The sequence below is a fragment of the Apis mellifera genome, linkage group LG3 (genome assembly GCF_003254395.2).
Source record: "Apis mellifera strain DH4 linkage group LG3, Amel_HAv3.1, whole genome shotgun sequence".
Classification (NCBI taxonomy): Eukaryota; Metazoa; Arthropoda; class Insecta; order Hymenoptera; family Apidae; genus Apis; species Apis mellifera.
In genome coordinates, this window is record NC_037640.1 from 2739413 (window position 1) to 2762502 (window position 23090).

The following is a 23090-nucleotide window of genomic DNA, read 5'->3' on the forward strand; positions in this document are numbered from 1 at the left end:
TTCCCTAATTACGCCAAGCCTATACTGGATCTCTGGGGGGGAGGGGAAAGAAAAGAGAGAGAAGGAGAGAGAAGTCGAAAGGAAGGGAAGGAACGAAGAGAAACGCGCTTAAAGAGAGAGAGAGGCGCGGAAACATCGTTCGCCGCGAACACGAAGAACAGATTCCCCCTCGGATGGAGCCACGGTACCGCTACATCCCGTGGCCAATGGCGCGCCTCGTTTATAGTAGCGCGGCCAATCACCGGCCACGTTTAAACGGCAAGCAAACGCGTCCACCACCCGGCCAGCTCCGTTTATAAAGTGAGCCCGATGCGCCGCCTCGAAGACAGACCCGTGCCGACAGTCCAGCCACCAGGAACGTTTTTTTTTGGCCTTTTTTTCCCTTCCACCTCAGAGAGAGAGAGAGAGAGAGAGAGAGAGAGTGTGTGTGTGTTCCATCCAAGTGAGATCGATCCATCGACCGGTGAATCTCCTCTTTCCTTTCCTTTCTTTTCCAATCCTCCTCTCGAGAAGATCGCACCTCTCGATTCGGTTCGCGGAAAGTTTTCGAGCAAAGTTCGAGCCAGTGATAAGAAGAGTGTGATTAGAGAGAGAGAGAAGAGACAACAGGAGGAGCTCCTCGGTGTGGATTTCCGATATTCTTTCAAGGTACGAAAGTGTTGCATCTCTGCGGGAGAAGATGTAATGAGAAGAAATGGTAAATACGAGTGCGCGGTGACGAGGATTCTTGAGGAGAGAGGGGAAAAAGATTGTGATTTCACCCTTTGCATGTAACGTAACTTTCGATGATCGACACGAGAATTGAATCGTGGCGTGTTTTCAATTATATTTCTTTGGAATATGAAAGGTTTGATAATTATTCTTGTAACGAAATTATCCTATTATCGCAAAGTGAGAGAACCGCGGATACTGAAGAATCTTCCTCGCCGTTATTCATTAACAAATTATTATTACATATATATACATATATATAAAATTGTAATGAACAATATCTTCTTTTACTCCATCTCGCTTCAATCTATCATTGTACATAATAATCGACGCAGAGAAAATTTCCTCTTTTAAAACGTAACGTTAAGGAGAAAAAATTCACCATTATTTATATATATATATATGTATATATCCTTATGGGTGCTCGATGTGATTAAGTATGGTAATAAAACAATTTCGAAAGCAACGGTTTGTAAACGTGGAATAACGGAAGAAATAAGTATCCAGTGGAGAACGGTAAAGGAGACGTGGAGAGAGAGAGAGCGAAGGGGGTGAGGGGCGACGATGATGATCGATCGAGAAGGGAATAAAAGTTGGCGCGACGCCCCTCGTGGTGGCCGCCATTCCCACGGTGAAACGCGGTTCAAAGTCAGGGCCGAGGCGTGTTGGGCAATGGCCGAGACCCGTAATATCGAACCAAGCCGCGCGTTTCCACGGCCATTTCTCGTTTCACCTCTGTCTCTAATCCTCTCAAGATTAAGAGAAGCCTCTCGAGATTTGACGCGTTTCGACAACGAATCGAACGAGAAATTATTCTCTTATAGATCGAAAAAGATGGTGGATGATCGTTCTAGGTCAGACCGATAGAATAATAAATCGAGTATTCGTCAGAGCTCGTTTGCATTCCTCACGACTAGTCGATTTCGTGTCGACACGGGCCGAATATTCATGCAGGTACCGTGTCTCGAATTGAAAGTCCGTCGACCCGCCCAATAACTCGTCCTATATACTTTTATATAATTTTCACACGAATCAATAATATCTTACAATCTTTATATATATATCTTCGAGCAAAAAAATTCTTTAGATACGAAAGATAAAACAAAGATAGATGGAGATGAAAAAAAGAACGAAGCTTTCTCGATTAATAACTGATAATTTCTAAAGTAGAAAGATGAAACGAAAGAAACGAGATCGTCCTCGGCGGAAGGAAGAAAAAAGAAAAAGGAATGGAATCTTTCGCGAGCAGGTGCGCCTTTCCCAACGTGGAGGAGCCGGTGAGTTCAATGCCAGAAGAGGCGGTGCGATATAATATATACGCGTGTATGTATCCAGCAAGCGGTGTGTCGTTTCATTCCGCGTGCCAAAGATTACGAATCATCGGCCGGAGGAACAGTGAACAGTATCGTGGATTATCACGAGAGAGTAAAAACAGTTGGAACAACAATACGACATGCCCCCGAGTTCTTTTATTGCCCGATGACTCAGACGAGGATGGACAGTTTCAAGTCCTCTCTCGAAAGAGCAACGCTCTTCTTCTCTTCTTCTTCTTCTTCTTCTTCTTCTTGTTCTCGAAAGGCGAGAATAATCCTTGGGAAACGATGTGGGCGGATCCGAACGAAAGTGTAATCGGCGAGCGGAAACGTTGGAAAGAAGCTCTCTCGTATTGCTTCGAGAAAAAAAAAGGTTCAACAACCATTAAATGATCGGGTAGAGGGCGAGTATAGATATATATATACGTGTGTATATACATTTAATTGCGTAACTCGACGAGCGCTTAATTACGTCACGCACACGTGTCTGCGCCGCGTGAAAGAATCCGTGATTATTAACGTCTGAAAACAATGAAACGTGTTGTGAAACCTCGTCTCGAAATAAGAACGATGTACAATGGAGTTATAATTCGGAGAAGAAGAAGAGAAAATGTCGGTTTGAGAATTTTTTTATTGGATGCAGTTTTAGAACGAAAATGCAAATGAAGATTGAAAAAACGATTCGCCTTGTCTTCAGTCGAGAGAGAGAAATAAATCTTCTCTTATCATATAACTGGTTATATATTTAGAACCAATCTTGGTAACTATTTTCCATTGGAAACAAAAAGACACCTGTATTTAAATGAATTCGTGTCTCCATCTGAAACTTTTTAACTTTTCCTCTTGTGGACGATACACAGAGAGGAGGCGAAGCTTGGCCTGGCGTGACGAACTCCTTCATCACCGGCAACCATCATCATCATCATCATCAGCATCGCGATCATCATCGTCCGCGATCGTCATCGTTTCTCTATACTTTTCTCGGGACAGACTCGTTTCACGCTTTATCGCAGCCACGAATCGCGCGCCGGGTTACCAAGCGTCACCCCGGAGCAACAAAGTTGAACGAACTTAACTCAAGGGGATGGATACATCTTTCTTCTGGTTACATTTCAAAGTAACTTCAATTTTTCAAAATCGATCGAAATATCGAGCTTTTTTCGACTTTTTTCTTATCAGTTATGAGAAAGCTTCGAAAATTGATAAACTTGATCGAAATATCGAGCTTTGTCTCTTGATAATAAGAGAGATAAAAAGGGGAAGAGTCGAACTTTTACTTTAAAATTTTTAAAATATCGATGTTCATCTCACCAATTATAAAAAGGCTTTGAAAATTAATAAATTTGATCGAAATATCGAGCTTTGTTTCTTAATAATAAGAGAGACAAAAAGAGGAGGAGTCGAAGTTTTACTTAAATTAATTTTTGAAACGTGTTAAAATATTTTTATGATTGCTCGTCTTACCAATTATAAGAAAGCTTTGAAAATTGACAAAATATCGACTTTGGCTTTTGAATTTTGTCTCTTGTGACAATAAAAGAGACAAAAAGGGATGAGAGACGAAGGAATCAAGTCGAACTTACTTTACTTAAACTTAAATTAATTTTTAAAACGTGTTAAAATATTTTTATGATTGCTCGTCTTATCAATTATAAGAAAGCTTCGAAAATTGACAAAATTGATCGAAATATCGAGCTTTGAATTTTGAGAAAGACAAATAAGAGAGACAAAAAGAAGAGGAGTCAAGTCGAACTTTTACCTTAAAATTCTTGAAACGTGTCAAAATATCAATGCTCGTCTAACCAGTTATAAGAAAGCTTCGAAAATTGACAAACTTGATCGAAATAGCTTTGGCTTTTGACTTTTGTCTCTTGACAATAAGAGAGACAAAGAAGGAGAGAAATCTAGTCGAACTTTTACCTTAAAATTTTCGAAACGTGCTAAAATATCGATGCTCGTCTCATCAATTATAAGAAAGCTTCGAAAATTGACAAACTTGATCAAAATATCGAGCTTTAGCTTTTGATTTTTGTCTCTTGACAATAAAAGAGACAAAAAGAAGAGGAGTCAAGTTGAACTTTTACCTTAAAATTTTCGAAACATATTAAAATATTGCCAGCTGTAAGAAAGCACGTGTCCATCCCAGTAGCCTTTCTTTGCGATCGAGCGATCTAAATAATCCACGAAAAATCTAATCTTCTGCCACCACCGATTATTACAACGTTCCCCTGGAACGCAACACCCGAGTCACGCCGCTTAATTACCTCTGACAACCGGCCCAAACACCACCGTTTCGATCTCCTCTCGGGGATAATAACACAGCATCGGGATCGGGTAGTAGAAAGGGGAAAAAAGATGACGACGCGAGCCACGCCCGCGAGATAGGGGCGTCTAGCTCCCGGGGCGACAACAAGCGCGCCCTTTTTCCCCTCCTCGCTTCCTTTTTCTTTCTTTCTCTCTCTCTCTCTCTCTTTCCCCTCCTCCTCTTTTTTCCCCTGACTCACTATGACCTGCCCCACTATCCACTGCCGATGCGCCGGCCGATCTTCCAGGCGCCGCCTGGCCGTTGACCCCTCGTCGCTACGACCATGCCTACGGCCCTGACCACCTCGCCAACCATCCTCCCTCCCTCCTCTCTCTCTCTCTCTCTCTTTCGTAATTTTATCCCCCGCGAAAATACTTTCCGCTCGATCGACCGCTTCCTCTCTTCTGTCTCCCTGAACCAGAACCCTTAGGGCTTGGAACCCATTTTGTCCATTTTTAATAGTGAGTTGAGAGACTTCTTTATTTCGTTTCAGAAGGGAGAGGGTGTAATCGAAAGATAAGAGATGGTTAACTTGTTCTTTGGAAGGAGAGAATTGGGTGATTTGAAAGAACTGGGAGGAACGCGGTCGTTTCGAGATATGTGTGAACCGCATAACGGATCCATAAGTGACACGCGTGGAATGTCGTAAGAACGAACGACCGGTTGCCGAGAGTCGAACGAATTCTCATTTGCGAACAATGAGGACGGGGAGGGGAGGGGAGGGATCGTAGGGTTTAGAAATTGCGTGGAACGTAATGGATATATTACGAGGCGTGGTGAAGGCGTGTTTATCCCGCGGTTAACAGCGTGTGTGCAATTTTTTCCCTGTCTTTAATAAGAATGGAGGGAAATGGATTTCTCTTGGAAACACGTGTTAATTGGATTCATTGGAATAATTTTTTATCACACTTTGTTGGAAATTATTATTTAAAAGGAGCAAGGATGATCAAGGTTATCAAGAGAGAATTGAAGTTTTTGAATTTTTTTCTAGTAAAGTAATTGTTGGAAAAATTGAGAATGCACTCAGAGTCGTCTCATTACCGCTAACAATATCCTCGAACGATATCCCCCGTTCTATCTACTATCTCTTCCGCCCTTAATCAGTAACGCTCAATTTCTAGCTCGTAATTTGCGCGTACGTGTGTACATGGTCGAAAGGAAGAAGGTAAGCGTCGGCGGGAAAGTGAAAAGGAAGCGAAGGAGAAACCAATTTACTCGACGAACGATTAGTTCTCTAAAACACGCCGGCCCGTCTTTATCGACGGAGCGAGACGATGAGAAGATTTTTCGTTCGTCGACTCGTATATATATATATATATATATATAAAAGAATATAAAGAAGACGGTCAATTCTTTTGACGAAGATCACGCGAATATCGAACCATGGATAAATTTAACAAAGATTCGAAAGAAAGAAAAAAAATTGGGATTATTCGAGAAGAAGGCGGACGTAAAGGCGAACGAACTCGATGAGAGAAAGAAAAGGGGAGAGAGGGAGAGAGCTCATTATCGAACACTTAGCACGTTTTAAAGCTACTTCCTGGCAGTGGTGCACAGATAGTAGCAGCGCATCTGTTCGATTCACTCGGTTCTTTAATGATTCGTTCCTCGGCTATCGTCGGCATTTCCTTGCGATTACCTATCTCTCTCGTCTAAAAATAAACCTCTCGGATAAAATAGAATTTTATGAACTCCTCTCGATCGATCTTTTGTGAAAAACGCGCGATACAGAAGGATCTTTCCACTTGTTTGTAGCAACAATCAATTTCTGGGATTATTCAACAAACTTTTGAAAGGAAAAAAAGAAAGTTAGAAATTCTTTTTCACTCTTATAGAAAAGTAGCAACGTCTCCTATTTTTTCTTCTTTCACCTTTCAATGAAGCATTTTATTTCAAGACCAGTTCTTCGATTATTAAAATGGCAAATTCCAAAACTTTTATCGAAATTAGTCTCGAAATTAATAAATTTCTGGGAAAAAAAGGGGAGGAGGGTTTTAAATCGGATTTAAGAAAGAGAAAAAAAGAAAGTATTACACGTGAGAGGGATAATCGGTTCTCTCGAGCACGACCAATTTGCCCGTCGTTAAAAACTTAATACCATCTGGCTCGATTTTCAATCGAGTTAAATCGACGAGTGTTACGCAGAATCAGGATCAATGAACCAGAAGGCACGGCGTGCTCTTCTTAACCGGGCTCCGTAACGAGCCTTAAGGCCTCTTTCGCGCAAAGTGTAATTATATTTATCAGCGCAGATATCCATTACAATTAAACATTGTATACAGATTTAAATTTAACATGATTCGTTTCACTCGTTTATTTAACTTATTTTTCCAAAATTCAAATAATTGTGATACAATTATAGAGAGAGATAATATAATATTTTTCAAGGGAGGGATCATGGAGAAATCGAGTCGTTATTCGAGGATTTGCAGATCGATCGATTAACGGTGCAACGACGACGATCGTTGCACCGTGGATCGAGGTACTCGCGATCGATACGCGTGAACGGAATGGTATATTGTTTCGATATTGGCCGCCCATTGGTTCTTTTTATTTCTATAATCGATTCTTACTTCTCAAAAATATTGTGCGTGCCCGTTAATGAGAAATATTAAAATCGAGAAGACGGGAATGAACACACTCGGTGTGAAATTGAATTGTAATGAAGTGGTGGTTGATTTTTCTCGAAAAGTCGATCTTCGAGGTGATGGACGTGTGCGTGTATATACGTACGCACGCGCCTTTTTTTTTCATTGATTCCCAATAATAAAATTTTAATCTAAGTAACAAAAGATAATTTCACGTGAACGACTATACTTGCCTATAATACAAATAATTGTCTTCCCTTTACGACTCACCGCTTATATATATTCTATTACTAAAACAGTTAAGAGGTTAATGAATTGTTGAAATGTTCCAGCTAACCATTTCCATATTTCTCTCTCTCTTTCTCTTTCTCTCTTTCTCTCTCTCGGAATACAATCCTCTCTCGGGATATATGCACAATTTTATTTAATTACGTTGTAATTATTATTTAATCTATCGGCTTTTTAAAAATTGCTTTAAATATTTTATTACCCCGGGGCAATAAATATTTATCGTGCAATACGTTGCGTGGAACAACAATGTATCGATTCTCGAATACGAGGTGAAATAGAAATCACGAATAAATTTTATTCCCCCCCCCCCCCAAACAACTTTTCAACCACCCTCGCTCTTCTTTGGGTACCCGATATGTGGGTAAAACGGTTCCTTCGATCCGGTTTCGACGGGCTGCCCGCCCCACTGCACTAAAAACACACTTTGCCCCGTCGTCGTTTCCCTGTCTCTCGTCTCTCGAGATTTTTCCAACTTTTTCGAAATATCCTCACGATTATATTATTAGTTAGAATTATAATTATTTTCGAATAAAAAATATCTCAATCATGTGTACAAAATTTAAAAATCTCGAGAAAACATTCAATATAAATTGAATTTTGTACATCTAAAAGACTTCCATAGATTCGAATTCATTCGAATTACTTCGATCTCTCGACTCGGTTTTGAATTTATTTATCGCCCCGTCGTCGTTTCCCTGTCTCTCGAGATTTTTCCAACATCTTTCTTTCCATCAAAATATCCTCACGATTATATTACAGTTAAAATTATAATTATTTTCGAATAAAAAATATCTCAATCACAAAATTTAAAAATCTCGAGGAGAAAACATTCAATATAAATTGAATCTTGTATATCTAAAAGACTTCCATAGATTCGAATTCATTCGAATTATTACTTCGATTTCTCGACTCGGTTTCGAATTTATTTATTGCCTCGTCGTCGTTTCCCTGTCTCTCATCTCTCGAGATTTTTCCAACACCTTTCTTTCCATCGAAATATCCTCACGATTATATTATAGTTAAAATTATAATTATTTTCGAATAAAAAATATCTCAATCACGTGTACAAAATTTAAAAATCTCGAGGAGAAAACGAGATTCAATATAAATTAAAAGGCTTCCATAGATTCGAATTATATTCTTCGATCTCTCGACTCGGTTTCGAATTTATTTATTGCCCCGTCGTCGTTTCCCTGTCTCTCGAGATTTTTCCAACTTTTTCCAACACCTTTCTTTCCATCTCTTATTTTCGAATAAAAAATATCTCAATCACGTGTACAAAATTTAAAAATCTCGAGGAGAAAACATTCAATATAAATTGAATCTTGTACATCTAAAAGGCTTTCATAGATTCGAATTATATTCTTCGATCTCTCGACTCGGTTTCGAATTTATTTATCGTAGCCATTATGGTTAGTTCTTTTTTTTTTTTCTTTTTCACGCGTCGAAAAACCACGAGAGCGGAATATCCGGGCGAAGGAATCGATCCGATTCGTGGAACAAGGAGCGTTTCGAGACCGTTCGCCGCGAGCCGTTAGAAGGCCGGGCCACGAAACCGTGTCGTTCGCGGAAAGAACGCCGGAAAGAAAAAGCCGGTTCCTGTTCACCGATCATGCTTGCCAATCTCGCAAGCGGCTCGCGAAAGCAAGTGTTACAAAGTATTTCTCTCTCTCTTTCCTCTAATCGAAGATGAATGATCTTCCTTGACGATATAGAACTATAGATTCCATCAAATAAGAGGATTCGTTTTCATTGAAATTTTGTCGAGGAAAAAAAGGGGAATGGAATTGGGAAAGAAACGTATTCCTTTTGGACTCGTGACTCGTTTGCGTTATTTGTTTTAAAAACGAAGAAAGAGAGAGAGAGATGTTTCACGTTTCCTTCTTCTGAACGGTAATAAATTTTAACGATACATTGTTTTAACGATATTACAATTGTTGACCATTATGGAAGAAGAATTATAAACGGGGTCAAGATCCTTGATTATATAACAATGATAATTTTTAACAATTATCTTTGACATTTCCTTAGAAAAGAAATTCGGAATACATGAATTGTGAGTGGAACGAAGACAAGGAGTAAAAGATGGGAGATCGATTCCCCAAGATGCCCCATTTCCACGCCCACATGACGTAGCGGTTTTTAGAGTTATCGCGAGTGGTCGTAAAAAAAAAAAAACTCCGGTTACCGTTCAGCCACGCGGAGAGTTACACCAAACGGCGATATGAAACGGCTGGAACGTTCCCTCCACCATTTACGGGATGCGCCGCCTCGATCCTCCGGATAAACCGAATACGGTGTTTCGTTCGCCTCGATCTCGTCGACGAGAACGCTTTTCCGGGATCGCGAGGTTCGTTAAACCTTTGAAACGCGAATCTCGCATCGTCGAAACACTCGCCCGTTGATTTATCGCGGTGAAATATTATTACGCGTAGAGAGAGGCCGATTTGGAAATATTAACCATCTGAATCATCGCATTCTTACTTTCGACTTTAACGATTCTACGAGCCAAGCACCGCTGTTCAAAGCGCAAGGTTTAAAGATCGCGCGATCGTAGATTAGTTCGGGAAAGCGCATGCGCGTAATGGGCGATATAAATCGTAAGAAAGGAAAGGCAGCTCGAAAGGTAACACGATCGAGGTACGTTGAGCGAAGCCTTCCCCCTCTCTTGGCCACAGCAGTTGGGCTTACGATACGGGCGCGGGGAGAGGTGTGTGGACGAATAGAAGGAGTGGGGGAAGCGAAGAGGGACACGCGACTCGAAGGAATATCGTTTGTGGACCGCGCAACGGTAACCGTTTCTCTCGAGCGAGGATCGCGAGGCTTTGCGTTCGAACACCGTTACACTTATGAACACCATAAAACGCTACCACGACCTTAGTTTATCGGTGTTGGCGAGGCCACGGCCACGGCCACGGCCGCCAACGACGCCCACCTCGCTCGCTCCTTGTTTCAACGACACAATGTTCCCGTTAACCGTTGTTTTCATTTCCCTGGCGAATCTCTACGTTCACTCTACGGTGGCGACTGGTGGCTCGCTCTGTCGCCAATTTCCGGGAATCCGTGGCCGACCGTGGACGGATCCCGGCTTCCGGCGAGAGGGCAGAGGTGAAGGAATATGTAGGACGAGGCGAGATAGTAATCGTGAGTAACCGTGAGTTTGAATGAACGGCGTAATGAATAGGGAGTGTAATAACGCGAGTGTCTATTATTATGGAGTGAAGTAATGGTGGAATTTTTTTCTTTTTTCTTAGCGTAAGAAAGTTTTGTCTCGACATATTGGATATTGATTAGAAACGTCGGTCTTGTTTCTTTCTATTTTTTTTTCTTTCTTTTTCTTTTAGCATCCATCACGATCCATTCAATGGAGAAGTAAAAATGCTTAATAACTCGAGGGATAAAGACGTTTCGTTGTATTTGTTTTAATCTTTCCTTTTTTTAGTATAATTCAAATATATAACTCGAGTATACGACGAATATTTAACGAGTTATAAATTAATTAATTCGCGTAACCAAGATGCGCGCGAGAAAAGAGGTTTAAAAAGGAGAAATAATGAAAAAATCGACTATATTATCGATCCTTCGAGCATCCTTGTCTTTAATACGCGACGTGTCATCGTCGAAAAAGATTATTTATCGCAGATCTCGTCCGATGTGCGTAAAAACGAAAGGAAAAACAAAAGCGGATCTCGTATTGATCGAATTCGAGCGAGTTCGACTGATAATATTTTGAATATTGCCCGTCGATCGAACGACCGAGGCGAACGACCGCGCAGTTTTCGAGCGACAGCGAGCACGGAAACACGCATTTACGACACGCTCGATCAATTCTTCGTTAATAACGATACTTCCTGCACATTTTTTATCTCCTTATTCTCATTCGAGCTTCCTTTTTTTTGCGAATAACATTGTTGTTCTTCTGTTTCGTTATAAAAAAAATCCATCCACAGATTTATAAAAATTTTCCGTGTTACAAATAAATTTTATATAATATAATAAATATTCCGTGATATTAAAAATTCTCGATTAATGGAAAAATACATATTTTCTTTTTGCGAAATAATTTCGATTCAACAAAAATATCTAATTTTAAACCGCACGTTGTTAAGGGAGAAGAGAATAGATATATAATCGATAATCGATTGATTAATAATCGAACGAGTCGCACTGAATTCTCCATTAACGGTACATTTTAACGGGGCAAGACGATAATCGTGGGACAGCGAATTTCAATCCCACGTTCCAACATTCCGATGCACCCCTTTTTCCATCCCCTCCTCCATCCCGCGACCTACCGCCGATAGATCGTGTATCGAAACGTTTCTAAACGGGCGAAATTGGCCACAAGGCTCGAAGTAAGTAATTACCTGGAGCTACAAGTGGGCGTGGGTAATTACGGTGAATTTACGACGGCAGCGCGGATGATCGATCGATCGGGAAATCGAGGGGAATCGTCGAGAACGGAACGGCGAGAGAATGGAGGCGCGAAATTTGACGCAATATTTTGTCTTGGATTGCTTGGAAAGGAGTATAATTATTTTCTAACGAGATATAAACCGAAAGAGAATTGAATACACGTGGCTGAATATCCTGTTAATTATTCTGAGAGGCGTGTAACGAAATGTAACGACGAAGAGGGATATGGAATAATTCGATGAACAAGTCTCGGTCGATATTTCAGAGACGGATCTAAATTTTGTCTATTTCGATTTCTAAAATTCGTCGTACGATGATTAAAATATGGAAACACGTGCCTTAATTTATTTTGATCAAATATTAATATCGAAATGACACGTGTTAAATGTTAAAATATCTGTGAAAAGATTGTGATAATTAACGTAAAATTGTCCTTTGGAATATCCTCTATTATTCGTAATCGCGAAAGAGAGAAGCGATAAATCTGGTGATTTAACACGGGATCTGCGATTCTTTAAGGAGACGCGTATCTATAATTAAACGCGCTAATGCGAACCTTTCGAATTTACTACCTCGCCTGGAGGATTAAAAATTGTCGACCCGTTTCCTCTTTCCTTTGTTATTTATTCCATATTCGAAAAAGAAAAAGAAAGTAGCGATGGGATCGAATAACTCGCGAATTGTTACATCTACATTAGAAAGCAGTGTTCTCAAGAAATGGAATATCATCGATAAGAGAGAAAAAAAAAAGAAATGGATTAAAATCCTCGATGGACGAGATATTTATCTCTAAACGATTTAAAAAGAATTTTAAGAAAGAAAAAGATGATATTCGAATATCCCATGAAACGTTGAAAGTACAAATATAAATAAGACGGGCGTCGATCGGACTTGATCCCATCCACGAAATAAGAAATAAACTCGGTCGATTATTATTTTCTTCCCTACCGACGTGTGCGCGCGCAATAAGTAACGAGGCAATCACCTGTGTCAAGTGAGTACGATTCCACGAACCACGCTTTAATTAACAGATAACTGTATCAATTAGACACATTGTGGCCGATTGTGTTCCGTCTGCCGGGAATATTTCATGATTTACAATCCTTCCAAACCGTTATACACCTCTATCCTAACTACGCGATAAATCCGTGGAAACGGGAGGATAGAGAGTGAGAGAGAGAGGAGACGAACCGCGTCGAGAAAGAGAGAGAGAAAAAGAACGAAGAGGAACAAGATAAAATCGCCGATTCTAATTCCACGCGATGCGCGCCTAACTGTATGCAATAACTGTGGCACAAGGTGAACAATCTTTGTCGACTTTAATGCGACTTTAACGACAGCCGCTCGCACCGTTATATATACAGGGTGATTCTTAAAAGTGTGTCCGCGTCTCGATGCAATCGAATACGCGGAAAAAAAGAAAAAAAAAACAAGCGAGAGATCGTAGGATCGTTTTTAAATCGAGATAAAAATCCAATAAGAGCGGGCGTTATTGCAAGATATTGATCGTAATACGATATTTGGACGGTGAATTTGCACAAGGAAACGTTGTATTATTCCTATATCTAAGGTTATGTTAGGCAGTTTCGCGTCATATTACGTCACGTGACTAGACTTCCACCAAAGTTAAGCCTTTGCTTAGTATTTTTCTCTCGCGAAAATTGAACTATATTTAATTATAGAAACGATCCTTTGTAACATATTTTTTAACTGTCTTATATAAATATAAAAAAATTTTCTGAAATTCAATCATCATTCGAGAATTATTGTTTCCACGTTGGAGATAAAGATTACGACTTTATATCGTAGCTCGCGCGGTAAAACAGGTTTCCAGGTTATAAATGTTGGACGATACGTCATCGCGATCCACGATTATTAAATACATTTTTCGAGTTTTGTCCCCGCGAGATAAATCGCAACTAGGATAATCCTCAAAGCACAGTCACTCCTCTGTAATTTTGTGTACAGGCTGTCCAATTTTTCTTTTTTCCCTATGCAATAATATATAAATCGTGAACATATTTTTACTCGAGTTTTGAGACGAAACGTATCCTCCAACTTTTCCCATATATATATATATAAAAGAATCAAACAAGTATAAATCTGCAAAAAATAAACGAAGATTTCCAATCTTGTTTCCAATCGAGCCTGTGGATTCGAACCCTTATCCCCCCCCCCCCTTCAAACCCTTTCCATTCCAGTTTTTTTACGAGCTCCACCCATCCCGTCCAGAGGCTGTTTATCACGGCCAGGAACTTTTATCGGCCATATTTTCATTAGGAGCGAAAAAGAGGAAAAAGTGATCCACCTCGCCAACGTATAATTTAGCATCTCCGTGGGGAGGGAAGGAGGGAAGGAGAGGGGGGAGAGCAGAGGCTAACGTGTTCTATCTTCGAGAGAGGTTCAGATTCGGTTCGGGTATAATTTTATGTTTGACTATCGAAACCGACCGTCCGTAAAAGTCTCTCTCTGCTGCTGTTCATTAATATTCAATGGCCGCCTCCCTCTCCCTTTCCGCCCCCGGGGTGCTTCCTTCTACCCACCGCAAATTAATTCGCGGCTAACATCGCGATACAGAGATACGGGGGGGGCCAAGGTATATACGAAGTTGCATCTCAATTAATTATGATTCTAAAACCGAATTAGAGATCGCATCTTTTTCTCCTCTCCCTCGATGTTAAATGATTTAATAGCTCGGTGACGATTTTGAAAAAAATTTTTTTTTTTCTTTAAAGAGATTGTTTATCGATTATTATTATTATTATTATTATTATGTACGAATAAAATTTGTAATATAATATTTTGTTGTATCATAAGCTTATGTTTCTTCTAATTAGAATAATATAATTTTAATAAATTATATATCGTTTCGTTATATTTTTTTCTTTTGAAGAAAATTTTTAGATATTCTGATAAATAAATGTATTCCTTGTAACGTTTCGTAATTTGTTCGTTTTATCGTGTACGAATTTTATTAACACAGTCTCGATGAAAATGAAGAAATTTTCGAGGAATAATAATAATAATAATAATAATAATGATGATGATGATGATAATAATTTCGAAAACAAATTAATTCCAAGGATTAATACGACAAAGTAAACAAAAACTCGGAGTCTTATCTTATAAATATGGTGATTGCATTATCTCGAGCGTTTTGTACTTTTAATTATTTTTTTTTTGAAAAAAGAAAAAAATTAATTGGTTGTTCGTTAATTGGAGGAAGGAATACGATAATTGGGTCGTTTTACTCTTTAGCATTCTCGAGTGCAATCTCGAGGAGAAGAAAGTATAGGATATACCGTTAAAACCGAGCAGAAATTTCAATCTCTCTCTCTCTCTCTCTCTCTCTTCTTTCTCAATAATAAATCTCTGTCTTCCAACAAATATTAATCTCGTGTCGAATCTTTAAATTCGCCACGCGTCGCGTTAATTGCGACCGAACGAAAAAGAAGGGAGAGGAGGAAAAAAGAGATTTTAATTGACGACTTTTTCCAAGATATCGATGCGTAATTAACGCTTTTACCGAATTTATCGACCATGAATCGTGCGCGTCGCAACACCGTGACTTTGAGATTTTTTATTACACGCAGCGAGGAATATATACCTCCTTCGATCGATCGTTCTGAACGATTTCTAAATCATCTAACTTTGTTTCGAAACGAAAGAAATGTATTTTTTTCCCGATAAAATACGACGAGATAATCGATTGGATTTCGAGACGCTTTCGTTGAAGGTGAGACGAAATATTGGAAATTGATATTTAACGGCGAATCGAGTAACAAATCGATGAAAACGGCACGACTAGTTTGGTAGCTCGATTAAAACCGTTGCTCGGTCAACTTTTGCTCGACCCTGATTCCGACTGACCCTGAACGAGGTCCAAGGCCAATTTCGGCGCGAAAGTAGGCCTTCCTTTCCCATTAACTCCTCTGATCGAAGGAAGTTATACTTCTTTTTAAATAATTGTCAAAATAAACTTTCCAATTCCATTCCTCTGATCGAAGGAAGTTATACTTCTTTTTAAATAATTGTCAAAATAAACTTTCCAATTACTAAGAAATATTCTTCCTTTTCATCAGATCGTTCAAAAAGTAGAGAGATACTCGATTTTTCGAATTTAATTTCAATTCGATTAACAAATTCGTCTTATCTTCCAAGAAGGAACAACTCCATCCCTCCCCTTGATATATTTTTTTTCAAATAAAATAAACTTTCCAATTACTAAGAAATATTCTTCCTTTTCATCAGATCGTTCAAAAAGTAGAGAGATACTCGATTTTTCGAATTTAATTTCAATTCGATTAACAAATCCGTCTTATTTTCCAAGAAGGAACAACTCCATCCCTTCCTCCTTGATCTGTTTTTTTGTGATTTTTCTTTTTTTTTAAATAAAACTTTCCAATTACTAAGAAATTATTCTTCCTTTTCATCAGATCGATTTAAAAATTATAGATAAAAGGATAGAGATCTCGAATTTAATTTCAATTCGATTAACAAATCATAAGATTATCTTCCAAGAAAGAACAATTCCATCCCTCCCCTTGATGTGTTTTTTGTGATTTTTTTTTTAATAAAATAAACTTTCCAATTACTAAGAAATATTCTTCCTTTTCATCAGATCGTTCAAAAAGTAGAGAGATACTCGATTTTTCGAATTTAATTTCAATTCGATTAACAAATCAGTCTTACTTTCCAAGAAGGAACAACTCTTCGACAAAAAAAAAAAAGAGAAGCTGACGAGAGGTTCAGAATGCCTGAAATCCCACCAGTTATTATCATAATAACAACAAGAACAATAATAATAATAATATCCACGGAGGAGGATCGTTCGAGGATCCTCCTCCTCCTCCTCCTCCTCCTCCTCTTCCTCCTCCTCCGCGCGGGGACGAAGACTTGACACCGAGATTGCTTGTCTACCCCCGCGCGTCACTCGGCGACCACCCAGACGGGGCAGTCTATTAGCTCCTAACTACGCGATTATTTTCAAGGGGAGGCACGTTTCATTAAAAACGATCAGATGCCTCGCCTCTCTCTCGTTTGTTGAATATGCGCGTGGCGAGAGAGGGTCGTTAAACGGAGCATTATCCTGTAACGATACAGCTCCAGGCTGTGTTAATGCGGTTAACCCGTAGCCTGGTTGAATTTCTTCAACATCATTTTTTGCCTGCCCCTCCATCCTTCGTGGAACGAAGGCTCGATGATATTTTACACGCGCGGCGTCCAATTTTTTTTCATGCAAATATTTCTCAATTCGATGAGAATTAATTCTTAGAAATAAAATAATAAAATAGAAATTAATTCTAGAATAATTCTTTTACGTCTTCTTATAATAATCCCTTATCTAAATAATTAAATTATACGGTTAATAGTTAATTTGTATTTATACTCGTGATGAAAGATGTTCACGTGTTGCATGTATAAATACATTATATTAAATTTGAAAGAAAGAGGGATTCATCGAACTCGTAAAATTTAATAATAATCGACGTGATGATTGCATCGAATATTTGAACACGTATTCTCTAGCAATTTGACGCGCTAAAAATCTGCTCCTCGCTCTTCTATTCGTCAAAAAATTTCCCCCGAGTTTCGAAACTCGTTTTTCTTATCGTTAAAAGTAACGGTTGGCCATCTGTGTAACGACAGTTAATGATAACGATCCAGCGAGTCGTGAAACGATCGAAACGGAGAGAGAGAGAAAGAGAAAACAAGGGGGAAGAGAATATTCGTGAGAGTATTTGAAAATCTTGGGATTGCGCAACGATCCTATTGATTAATTTCGAACGCCCAATCCCGATGACTCGTATCTTCTTTTCCGCCTGGTGAACAATCGTGCACCGTTAGTTCCTCGATTCTTTCGGAACCAAGCGAAGTTTTTAATCCACGTAAATAATTCGAATTCAGAGAATATTAATTTTAATATTAAATGTATCTCGATATTTTTCGAAAATGGAGAATTCTTGTACGTGTATATAAAGGGATCTCGTTTAACACTGAGAAAGATATTGCACGATTGAAGAAAATCAAGGAACAATCGTAATTATTTCGAATTCATGGTTGAAAGGTGGAAATTTTTCAATCTCGACGGGGAAAAGTTCAAATTTGCGCTCAGTTGCAGTTCCAACCCATCGCTACATCTACGTCGAACAGTTAAGGACAACGTAACGACTTATTCTCACCGCGAATAAAGCAAGAATGTAAATCTTGTAAAGGTATCTCGTTTAACACTGAGAAAAATACCATTTTCACATGAATTTATATACATTTATATACATCGTGAAATATAATATAATTAATTTCGAAGGTACGATCGAAGAAGAGCAAGGAACGATCGTAATTATTTCGAATCCATGGTTGAAAGATGGAAATTTTTCAATCTCGACGGGGAAAAGTTCAAATTTGCACTCGGTTGCAGTTCCAACCCATCGCTACGTCTACGTCGAACAGTTAAGGACAACATAACGATTTATTCTCACCGCGAGTAAAGCAAGAGTGTAAATCTTATAAAGATATCTCATTTAACATTGAGAAAGATACCATTTTCACATGAACTTATAATATCGTGTAATTAATTTCGAAGATACGATCGAAGAAGATCAAGGAACAATCGTAATTATTTCGAATCCATTGAAAAGATAGAAATTTTTCAATCTCGACGGGGAAAAGTTCAAATATGCGCTCGGTTGCAGTTCCAACCCATCGCTACGTCTACGTCGAACAGTTAAGGACAACGTAGTAACGACTTATTCTCACCGCGAGTAAAGCAAGAGGAAACGCGTGTAAATCTTGTAAACGTTTTGCCTGTGTACCGTTCTAACGGATTCGAAGTTGAACAAAGTAGGTACGTCACGTCCGCTCGCGCGTCACGGAGAAACACCGGGATCAGCGTGGAAACAGCGGCGATTGTGACAGTGACGCGTGCAAACCGGTAAACATCGTGTCGATCGTGACGCACGGGCGCGATAATGGAATCGATAACCTTCTGATCCGTTCCTCCGGGGAAGGAAACACAGACTTTCCTTGTTCTTGTCGGCACGCTCCGATCATTTCCGATTCACTTCTATTAATAGAGAATCGAGTCGTTGCGAAAAACTCGATTAAAGCATATTAAGAAACTCACAGTATCACAATCCCCTTGGAGACGAGTGAAAAATTATTTTCCAACCATCTTGTCGATTGGTTATCGACAAAAATTAATTATCCTCGTTTTTTAGAAAATGAAAAACGATATTCAAGTCTCCGTGGACAATAATAATAATAATAATACAAATTACATCTCAAAGGATGCACGGCAAAGCGACAATCCGAAGAGTTCTTTAATCAAGAAAAGGCACAGGTTTGTGTTGCCTTTTAATTCGGCTTACCCCGAGCACGAACAAACGTAAGAGAATCACAGGCGCGCCTGCGAATTGATTACAAGGCATGCAGCCGTGCAAGCGAGCCGCTCCGCAGTCCCCTGCGCAACGGGTAATAATGGAAATGATTTTAAAACTCGAAATTCATTTTCCCTCCGACGCTTTATAGATATATTGCCGATCGGAAAAAGCGACTTTCAATTACTTAAAAGCGATTGAATCTGCAAATAATCTTCCTTTTTTTACAAAATAAAATCGAACGAAAAAAAGTTTTGAAAATATATCTTCTCAAGAGAAGGAAGAATTCAAAGATTGATTCGAATAGAATTTAAATAATTAATCGTGTATATTATTATTATTATCATTATTATCATTACACGGATTGTTGTTATCGTGATTACTTTTCCCACCGCGTTCATGTTATTCCAGGAACGATACAAGGTATCCAGCGGCGCTCGCGGTTACCATGCACTTATCACACGAGAAACGAGCAACGAGAATAGTAATGGAAGTGATTCTAATCTTAGATTGTGGCGCCCGGCGCAATTTTATTCCCATTTCTAGATATAGCCAATACAATTCCAAGAAACCGCAATACCGCACGCACACAAGTCCCATAGGTATAACGAGATATTATTGATCATTAAGGTACGATTTAGAATCAGAAAAGATGCTTCTTTTAAAAAAAATGAAGAAAATTTTTCTACCTATAAGAAATATATATTCAACAGAGAGTTGAAACGTAATAAATGAAACGGATGAACGCTATAAGGCAGATAAATCTTAAAATTTACTTGAAGAGAATATATTTCGTCGTTATTACACGTTGTTGGAAAAATTCTAGTAGATATTTAAATCGGTCCCGCAACGACCAACGTTTCCAACGTTTCATCTCGTAAAATTAATACTTTTTTCCATGGACAACAAAAGGAAACGAAGAGATTCCCAGGAATCGAGTTAAACTTCGATTTCCTTATTCCATAAAGTTGGACGTATCCTTCAATTTCCACGCGCCATTAAATTTCTGCACACAGTCTGCGGAAGAAAGAATCGAAGTAGAGCCAAGAGACCAGTTGCGTAGCAGTAGTAATCGACGAAAAAAAGAGAGAAAAAAGGGGGAGGGGAAGTAGAAGAAAAAGAGAAAAGCCTCGTCCGTAATACCAACCGCTGAAAGAAAGAAAAGAAAAAAAAGAAACTTTGCTTAAAAGTTTTTCCTCCGCGAATCCGGTCGTGCCGGTCTTGCCAGCTGATTCTCTCGACTCCTCTCCGCCAATTCCGTGGTTGATATCGGGTATTACAAACCGTTTTCTCGTTTCGATTCCCTTCCCGACGTGGTAATGAATACGTGGTACGTAGATTTTTCCTGACATTGGAAACCAATCCCGCGGTGAACTCGTTGGAAAGTCGTTGACTCACGCTCTTATCTCTCTTTATTCTCTCGAGAAGAAAGAATTTCGTCGCAAGATTCGATTGATTGGAAATTGGAATAGCATCATCTCTCCATCATTTTAGAGAATTAAATTGTCAAGAAGCGATTCAAAAAGATCTAGGAATATTTTTCTTTCTCGATCAAAAATTGCTGCTATTAATTTAAGGATTGGAGAATGAAATTGTCAAGAAGCGATTCAGAAAGATCCATACGAATATTTTTCTTTCTCGATCAAAAATTGCTGCTATCGATTTAAGGATTGGAGAATGAAATTATCAAGAAGCGATTCAGAAAGATCCATTTTTCTTTCTCGATCAAAAATCATTTTAAGGATTGGAGAATGAAATTGTCAAGAAACGATTCAGAAAGATACACGAATATTTTTTTTTCTCGATCAAAAATCATTTTAAGCATTAGAGAATGAAATTGTCAAGAAGCGATTCAGAAAGATCCACGAATATTTTTCTTTCTCGATCAAAAATTGCTGCTATCGTTTTAAGGATTGGAGAATGAAATTGTCAAGAAGCGATTCAGAAAGATCCATTTTTCTTTCTCGATCAAAAATCATTTTAAGGATTGGAGAATGAAATTGTTAAGAAGCGATTCAGAAAGATCCACGAATATTTATCTTTCTCGATCAAAAATCATTTTAAGGATTGGAGAATGAAATTGTCAAGAAGCGATTCAGAAAGATCCATACGAATATTTTTCTTTCTCGATCAAAAATTGCTGCTATCGTTTTAAGGATTAGAGAATGAAATTATCAAGAAGCGATTCAGAAAGATCCATTTTTCTTTCTCGATCAAAAATCATTTTAAGGATTAGAGAATGAAATTGTCAAGAAGCGATTCAGAAAGATCTATACGAATATTTTTCTTTCTCGATCAAAAATTGTTGCTATCGTTTTAAGGATTGGAGAATGAAATTGTCAAGAAGCGATTCAGAAAGATCCATACGAATATTTTTCTTTCTCGATCAAAAATTGCTGCTATCGTTTTAAGGATTAGAGAATGAAATTATCAAGAAGCGATTCAGAAAGATCCATTTTTCTTTCTCGATCAAAAATCATTTTAAGGATTAGAGAATGAAATTGTCAAGAAGCGATTCAGAAAGATCTATACGAATATTTTTCTTTCTCGATCAAAAATTGTTGCTATCGTTTTAAGGATTGGAGAATGAAATTGTCAAGAAGCGATTCAGAAAGATCCATACGAATATTTTTCTTTCTCGATCAAAAATTGCTGCTATCGATTTAAGGATTGGAGAATGAAATTATCAAGAAGCGATTCAGAAAGATCCATTTTTCTTTCTCGATCAAAAATCATTTTAAGGATTGGAGAATGAAATTGTCAAGAAACGATTCAGAAAGATACACGAATATTTTTTTTTCTCGATCAAAAATCATTTTAAGCATTGGAGAATGAAATTGTCAAGAAGCGATTCAGAAAGATCCACGAATATTTTTCTTTCTCGATCAAAAATTGCTGCTATCGTTTTAAGGATTGGAGAATGAAATTGTCAAGAAGCGATTCAGAAAGATCCATTTTTCTTTCTCGATCAAAAATCATTTTAAGGATTGGAGAATGAAATTGTTAAGAAGCGATTCAGAAAGATCCACGAATATTTATCTTTCTCGATCAAAAATCATTTTAAGGATTGGAGAATGAAATTGTCAAGAAGCGATTCAGAAAGATCCATACGAATATTTTTCTTTCTCGATCAAAAATTGCTGCTATCGTTTTAAGGATTAGAGAATGAAATTATCAAGAAGCGATTCAGAAAGATCCATTTTTCTTTCTCGATCAAAAATCATTTTAAGGATTAGAGAATGAAATTGTCAAGAAGCGATTCAGAAAGATCTATACGAATATTTTTCTTTCTCGATCAAAAATTGCTGCTATCGTTTTAAGGATTGGAGAATGAAATTGTCAAGAAACGATTCAGAAAGATCCACGAATATTTTTCTTTTTCGATCAAAAATCATTTTAAGGATTGGAGAATGAAATTGTCAAGAAGCGATTCAGAAATATCCACGAATATTTTTCTTTCTCGATCAAAAATCATTTTAAGGATTGGAGAATGAAATTGTCAAGAAGCGATTCAGAAAGATCTATACGAATATTTTTCTTTCTCGATCAAAAATTGTTGCTATCGTTTTAAGGATTGGAGAATGAAATTGTCAAGAAGCGATTCAGAAAGATCCATACCAATATTTTTCTTTCTCGATCAAAAATTGCTGCTATTAATTTAAGTAAGAGACGAATTGATCATTCGTGAATTGTTTAAATTTTTCTTTTCGTTTGGTATTTTGGTGATCTCGAGTGTTTCGTTTCCTTCTTTCCACGAGGTGTTTAAGAAGGGAGGATTCTCGAGGGAGAAAGAGGAATCGCGTGCCGACATTTCTGCGGCTTTCGACGTTGCGTAAACGATTATCGCGTAAGCGCGGTGAAAGTATCACCATCCGATGATGATACCCGGCCCCCTTTTTCAACGACCGTGAAACGGACTCCCCCTTTCCTTCCAATATCTATCGTGCGGTTTTCTGGGATGATCCTGAAAGCCGGGGAAATGGAATCCGCCGTGAAGCATGAATCTCGTGTTTCCTTTCCTTCGTTCTCCAGCGATTTAAATAATCGAAGAATATCGACGAACTGATCCAATAATAATAATAATAATAAG

General features: G+C 38.4%; 1 protein-coding gene across 2 annotated transcripts in view; it reads left to right on the forward strand.

The window, feature by feature from the left end:
- Positions 1–316: 316 nt before the first annotated feature.
- LOC410975 overlaps positions 317–23090 on the forward strand; it is a 49742-nt gene continuing 26968 nt past the window's right edge. For both annotated transcript variants that reach the window (XM_006558445.3, XM_394451.6), the window contains exon 1: positions 317–648. The gene's annotated coding sequence lies outside the window, so the exon portion shown is untranslated. The remainder of the gene's footprint in view (positions 649–23090) is intronic.